Source organism: Oncorhynchus kisutch, linkage group LG16 (genome assembly GCF_002021735.2).
Source record: "Oncorhynchus kisutch isolate 150728-3 linkage group LG16, Okis_V2, whole genome shotgun sequence".
NCBI lineage: Eukaryota > Metazoa > Chordata > Actinopteri > Salmoniformes > Salmonidae > Oncorhynchus > Oncorhynchus kisutch.
In genome coordinates this window covers 39,840,152-39,848,064 of record NC_034189.2, presented here as the reverse complement: position 1 = coordinate 39,848,064, position 7,913 = coordinate 39,840,152, and positions in this window count along the sequence as shown.

Sequence of the window (7,913 nt, the reverse complement as noted above, 5' to 3'; positions counted from 1 at the left end):
ATTGAATTTTCTTTATTAAAATAAAAAATATATACAAGGCCTCAAGGCTTATTTGTGCAAAACAAATGAACAACACTGCTTGCCAGGCTGTCATCATTGTATCCAAATCAAATAAAACATTATTCATACAAAAATTATTCATAAGAAGAATTTGCACAATAATAAATCAAATTATAAAATTCTGTCAAAAACATATCTTCCTTTACTTTGTTCTTCACAAGTTTCTAGCGAGGAACACAAGCCTGTCTACTGACTCTGACTTGAGGCATGCCCTGTGACATGTCACAATGTTCCCATCTGTGCTAAAGACCCTCTCCGAAGGGGCACTTGTAGCAGGAATGCACAAGTACCTTTTAGCAAGCTTACTCAGTCTTGGGAAGTTGGCCTCATAGAGCCTCCACCACTCAAGTGGGTCTTTGTCTGAGTCTGTGTCAGGGGACGTCATCAAGTAACTTGACAACTCAGTTTTGATGTTGTCCTCCTCTGACTGTAGGCCAGACCGTTCTGATGTTGTCCTCCTCTGACTGTAGGCCAGACAGTTTTGATGTTGTCCTCCTCTGACTGTAGGCTAGACAGTTCTGATGTTGTCCTCCTCTGACTGTAGGCCAGACAGTTTTGATGTTGTCCTCCTCTGACTGTGGGCCAGACAGTTCTGATGTTGTCCTCCTCTGACTGTAGGCCAGACAGTTCTGATGTTGTCCTCCTCTGACTGTGGGCCAGACAGTTTTGATGTTGTCCTCCTCTGACTGTGGGCCAGACAGTTTTGATGTTGTCCTCCTCTGACTGTGGGCCAGACAGTTTTGATGTTGTCCTCCTCTGACTGTAGGCCAGACAGTTCTGATGTTGTCCTCCTCTGACTGTGGGCCAGACAGTTTTGATGTTGTCCTCCTCTGACTGTGGGCCAGACAGTTTTGATGTTGTCCTCCTCCTGACTGTGGGCCAGACAGTTCTGATGTTGTCCTCCTCTGACTGTGGGCCAGACAGCACTGTCTTCTTGAAGAAGCTTGCAAGTGTTTTCTTGCCCTTCTTAGACACAGGTTCACTTTCTTCTTCTTGGCGAACAGTTGTGACCAGGGTGACGTGTGCTTTCCTCAGCTAGCAGGGACTTCAGCTCCAAAACAGCTCTTTGTTTGATGCGCTCACTCTTGTCATCTGCTTTATATGTTGTCCTGAACCGAGGACCCACCAGCCAGGCCATATCAAGGAGTTAAACTGTGGCAGGATCTTCATACTTGTCATTGAGATACTGCTGTGTAGCACTCCTGATTTTCTTTGTGAGCATGCCCTCACCTGCTGTTGAACAGGTTTAGCACAGGCTTGAGGTAGAAGACGCTAGCGTAGTTCTCCCCAGACAGCGTGTCAGTGAATTCCTGTAGTGGGCCTATGGCTTTGTTCACTGACTCCAACTCGTCGATATCCTGATAGTTGGGCACCAGGTGCCTGCTTTTCTTCTCTGAGAAGAGGAGAGTCCACTACATAAATGAAGACTGGAAATGGCTAAATGTTTACCCGATGATCATACGGGTGAAGTAATAGCCCAGGGTCTCAAAGACTCTCTGGCATCGTGGAAGATAAGTGAAGACCGAGAGGTGTGCATGACTACTGACAGCGGGAGCAACATAATTAAAGCATTGTGCTTGAACAACTGGACCGGCCTGCAGTGCTTAGGCACAAGGCTTCACCTCATCATCTATTTGAGGTCATCTGTACCTAGCAGATTTTTAAAGCCTGGCTTTTCTACTGTAAAGATTGGGACCATATCTTTCGCTATGTAATAGGTCACTGTGTCCGTTCAGCTATGGTAGTTTGTCTTTTAGCAGACGTTTTGGGAATCGGGCGACTGGAATCGGCATTGCTTAGTCTCACGCATTCCTCCCATTCCACCGCATGTTTCAGTTGCAGGTGATGGAAGAGGTTGGTTGTGCTGCTGCTTTTCGTAGCAATTGTCTTTTCGTATGCTGAACATCAGACCTCCCAAACCTGAACCACTTCCATATTACTGGAAAAACATTGCTGCCCTTTTTGGTTGATCTCTTACCGCCGCTAGACTTCTCCGCCGTGGTCACAATTTGTGAAACGCTGTCTAGGGTTGTGATTGGTGGATAACCTCTGTGCACGTGTTGTCAAGCAATTGGGACATGATTCGACATTGGGTTGACAGAGAAGAGACAGTGAGATGCTGCATTTGTAAAATTTTACAACATTATAACAGAACCTCGATTCATGCACTACAGGCATTTTCCATATCGAGCTAAAACATAAACTCAAATATATTGAAAAAACTCGATATGTCGCCCAGCTCTTGGAGACGAACCTACTGGTTGCCCTCTACTGTAGATTACAGAGAGCTGGAAGTTCCATCCACCAAACTACCAGATGTGAAACAGGGAAGAGACTCAGGGGGTATGCTAATTTGGTATAGAGCAGACCTAACCCACTCTATTAAATTAGGAAAAATGTTCATCTAGCTAGAAATGAATAAGGAAATGATCTCAACAGAGACAAATGTCCTCATGTGTGCTACCTATATCCCCCCAATAGAATCCCCATACTTTAACGATGGCAGCTTCTCCATCCTAGAGGGGAGATCAAGAATTTCCAGGCCCAGGGACATGTACTAGTCTGTGGCGACCTAAATGCCAGAACTGGACAAGAACCTGACACCCTCAGCACAAAGGGGGACGAACACCTACCTGGAGGTGAGCGCATTCGCTCCCCCATATTCCCACCTAGACACAACTACAACAACACAACCAACAAAAATGTGTTACAACTCCTGCAGCTCTATCGGACCCTGGGTATGTACATAGTCAATGGTATGCTTCAAGGGGACTCCTACGGTAGGTACACCTATAGCTCATCTCTTGGCAGTAGTACTGTAGACTTCTTTATCACTGACCTCAACCCAGAGTCTCTTAGAGTGTTCAAAGTCAGTCCACTGACACCCCTATCAGATCACAGCAAAATCACACTCTACTTGAACAGAGCTATGCTCAGTCATGAGGCATCAAAGCCAAAGAAACTGAATAATATTAAGAAATGCTATAGATGGAAGGAAAGTAGTGTGAAAATCTAGTAGTGTGAAAACATATCCAATCCCTTCTAGACAATTTCCTGGCTCTGGCAGCTCCTGACTGGCATGCGGCTCTGGCAGCTCAGGACAGACGGAAGACTCTGGCAGCTCAGGACAGATGGGAGACTGGCAGCTCAGGACAGGCGGGAGACTCTGGCAGCTCAGGACAGATGGGAGACTCTGGCAGCTCAGGACAGACGGGAGACTCTGGCAGCTCAGGACAGACGGGAGACTGGCAGCTCAGGACAGACGGGAGCACCTGTAGGGAGAAGACGGAGAGACAGCCTGGTGCGGGGGGCTGCCACTGGAGGGCTGGTGCATGGAGGTGGCACCGGATTAACCGGACCGTGAAGGCGCACTGGAGGTCTCAAACACCGAGCCTGCCCAACCTTACCTGGTTGAATGCTCCCCGTAGCCAGACCAGTGCAGCGAGGTGGAATAGCCCGCACTGGGCTGTGCTGGCGAACCGGGGACACCATGCATAGGGTTGGTGCCATGTTCCCCGGCCCGAGGAGACGCACTGGAGACCAGATGCGCAGAGCCGGGTTCATGGCACCTGGCTCGATGCCCACTCTAGCCCGGCCTATACGAGGCGCTGCTATGTACCGCACCGGGCTATGCCTGCGCACCGGGGACACCGTGCGCCTCACGGCATAACACGTGCCTGCCTGGTCCCTCTCTCTCCACGGTAAGCACGGGGAGTTGGCGCAGGTCTCCTACCTGACTTCGCCACACTCCCCGTGTGCCACCCCCAATACATTTTTGGGGCTGCCTCTCGGGCTTCCAACCACGCTGCCGTGCTGCCTCCTCATACCACCGTCTCTCGGCTTTCACTGCCTCCAGCTCTGCCTTGGGGTGGCGATACTCTCCAGCCTTTGCCCATGGTCCCTTACCGTCCAGAATCTCCTACCATGTCTCCTCCCATGTTCCTGAGATCGCTGCTGCTGCCTGTTACCACGCTTCTTGGTCCTTTGGTGGTGGATGCTTCTGTAACGTTCGTCGTTGGGAGAAAGAGAGGAGGACCAAGGTGCAGCGTGGTAAGTGTTCATCTTGTTTAATAAGATAATTGAACACTAAAGCAAAACAATAAAACAACAAACGAACAGTCCTGTATAGTGCTGAAAAAACACTGAACAGAAAATAAGCACCCACAACTCAAAAGTGAAACCAGGCTACATAAGTACGGTTCTCAATCAGGGACAACGATTGACAGCTGCCTCTGATTGAGAACCATACCAGGCCAAACACAGAAATCCCAAATCATAGAAAAAAGAACATAGACAACTCACCCAACTCACGCCCTGACCATACTTAAAAAAAAGACATAACAAAAGAACTAAAGTCAGAACGTGACATTCTCCAATATATTTGGATCTATAATAAGGTACATGATCAAATACAAATACAAATCTTATAATCAACTATTAAATACTACCAGAAACCTCTCAATTACATTGAATGAACTACAGGACAAAATACAACCCAAAAAGGCCTGTGGGGTTGATGGTATCCTAAATTAAATTATAAAATATACAGACCAACAAAATCCAACTGGCTATACTTAAACTCTAACATCATCCTCAGCTCTGGCATATTCCCCAATATTTAGAACCAAGGACTGATCACCCCAATCCACAAAAGTGGAGACAAATTTGAACCCAATAACTACCGTGGGATATGTGTCAACAGCAACCTTGGGAAAATCCTCTGCATTATCATTAACAGCAGACTCGTACATTTCCTCAGCGAGAACAATGTACTGAGCAAATGTCAAATTGGCTTTTCACCAAATTACCGTACAACAAACCACGTACTCACCCTGCACACCCCAATTGTCAAACAAACCAAAACAAAGGCAAAGTCTTCTCATGCTTTGTTGTAATTCAAATAAGGTTTTGACTCAATTTGACATGAGGGCCTGCTATACAAATTGATGGAAAACGATGTTGGGAGAAAAACATAAGACATTATAAAATCCCCATGTACACAAACAAAAAAAGTGTATGGTTAAAATTGACAAAAAATGCACACATTTCTTTCCACGGGGCCGGGGGATGAGACAGGGATGCAGCTTAATCCCCACCCTCTTCAACATATATATCAACGAATTGGCGAGGGCACTAGAACAGTCTGCAGCACCCAGCCCTACTAGAATCTGAAGTCAAATGTCTACTGTTTGCTGATGATCTGATGCTTCTGTCCCCAACCAAGGAGGGCCTACAGAAGCACCTAAATCTTCTGCACACATTCTGTCAGACCTGGGCCTTGACAGTAAATCTCAGTAAGACAAAGAAAAATGGTGTTCCAAAAAAGGTCCTGTTGCCAGGACCACGAATATAAATTCCATCTAGACAGCTGCCACAGAGCACACAAAAACTATACATACCTCGGCCTAAACATCAGCACCACAGGTAACTTCCACAAAGCTGTGAACGATCTGAGAGACAACCCAAGAAGGGCCTTGTATGCCATCAAAATGAATATAAAATTTGACATACTAATTAGGATCTATCTAAAAAATACTTGAATCAGTTATAGAGCCCATTGCCCTTTTTGGTTGTGAGGTCTGGGGTCCATTCACCAACCAAGAAAATTCACAAAATGTGACAAACTCTGCATGCAGAATTCTGCAAAAATATCCTCTGTGTACAACGTAAAACACCAAATAATGCATGCAGGGCAGAATTAGATCGATAGCCGCTAATTATCAAAATCCGAAAAGAGACGTTAAATTGTACAACCACCTAAAAAGGAAGGGATTCCCAAACCTTCCATAACAAAGCCATCACGACAGTGAAATTAACCTGAAGAAGAGCCCCCAAAGCAAGCCGGTCCTGGGGATCTGCTCCCAAACACAAACAGAACCCACAGAGCCCCAGGACAGCAACACAATCAGACCCAACCAAATCATGAGAAAACAAAAAGATAATTACTTGACACATTGGAAATAATTAACCTGACCACTGTGACTGACCCAAAATTAAGGAAATATTTGACTATGTACAGATTCAGTGAGCATAGCCTTGCTATTGAGAAAGGCCATCGAAGGCAGACCTGGCTCTCAACAAAAGACAGCCTATATGCACACTGCCCACAAAATGAGGTGGAAACTGAGCTGCACTTCCTAACCTCCTGCCAAATGTATGAAAGAATTCGAACACAAATCCAATTTTGATAAACTCCCATATCTATTTGGTGAAATACCACAGTGTGCAATCGCAGCAGCAACCTGTTGAAAAAAGAAAAGGGAAACCAGTTAACAAACACCATTGTAAATACCACGTATATTTATTTATTTTCCATTTTGTACTTTAACTGTTTCCACATCATTACAACACTGTATATATATATACATAATTTGACATTTGAAATGTCTGTGTACACAAACAAGTTATTTTGGAACTTTTGTGAGTGTAATGTTTACTGTTAATTTTTTATTGTTAATTAGAATTTTGTTTATTATCTATTTCACTTGCTTTGGCAATGTAAACATATGTTTCCTATGCCAATAAAGCCCTTAAATTGAATTGAAATTGAATTGAGAGAGACAGAGAAAGAGAGATGGGAGAGAAGCTAGACAGATCATTTGTATTCCAGAGGCAACTTTTACCCAGATTATGTTGATGTTACAGAATCAAGTGGATGGTGATTGAGAAAGGTCTTTCCATGATCTGATTAAACACACAAAAAATGTGGAGCACATTGTGGAAACATTAACTGAGTTGAGTGAGGAAATTACGTGTCACTTTTAATAGGTTTATTTACCTGCATTTCCCTATGCTTATCAATCAACTATTTTTATTAGATACTGTCACGATCGTTTGTGAAATTAACAGACCAAGGTGCAGCGTACGCAGAGTTCCACATGTTTATTCAGATGAAATGCACAAAAACAATAAACAGCAAACGAAACGTGCAGCAAATGGCGTGCTCACAGGCAACTAACCAAAAACAAGATCCCACAACAAACAGGTGAGAAAAGGCTGCCTAAATATTATCCCCAATCAGAGACAACAATAGGCATCTGCCTCTGATTGGGAACCATACCAAGCAAACCTAGAAATAAAGAAACTAGAATGCCCACCCTAGTCACACCCCGACCTAACCAAAATAGAGAGTAAAGGATCTCTAAGGTCAGGGCGTGACAGATACAAGTGATTTTAGATAATGAATAGGGAAGACTAGTGTTAGAGGTTCCTAAATCTGTGTGGTCGTTTTGCTGTGTTGTGTTTGTAGAATCATAAATGTGACATCATTTTAAAGAGATTCCAAGTAATAGTCTTTGTTCGGAACAACTCTAATCACAGGAGACAATCACCCTCAGTGTCATGTGTTCCAGAGTCATGGGAACAGAGTAAAGGCCCTTTGGAACAGGCTGTGAATGCTAAATTCCACAATGATGAAAGCTGGAGTGTACTAAAACCCTCTTTCTCCCTGTGGTCTCTTAGATGTTGACAACTACTGTTAGATGTAGTGTATGTGTGTGTGTGTGTGTGTGTGTGTGTGTGTGTGTGTGTGTGTGTGTGTGTGTGTGTGTGTGTGTGTGTGTGTGTGTGTGTGTGTGTGTGTGTGTGTGTGTGTGTGTGTGTGTGTGTGTGTGTGTGTGTGTGTGTGTGTGTGTGTGTGCGCCTGCATGTGTATGTGATGATCATGCACATGGGGGTTGTATGTGATTCATGTAGGCCTATGTGTGTGTGTGATGTATGCCTCAATCTGTCTTTGCTAATTCATGAAATCGAGCCAAAGGTCTCCAATTACATGGTATTCAATCAACTCAATCTCAGGACAAGCAGCATCCCTCAAACGTTTTCCCATGATGCAGTTGCCTGCCTCACCCACA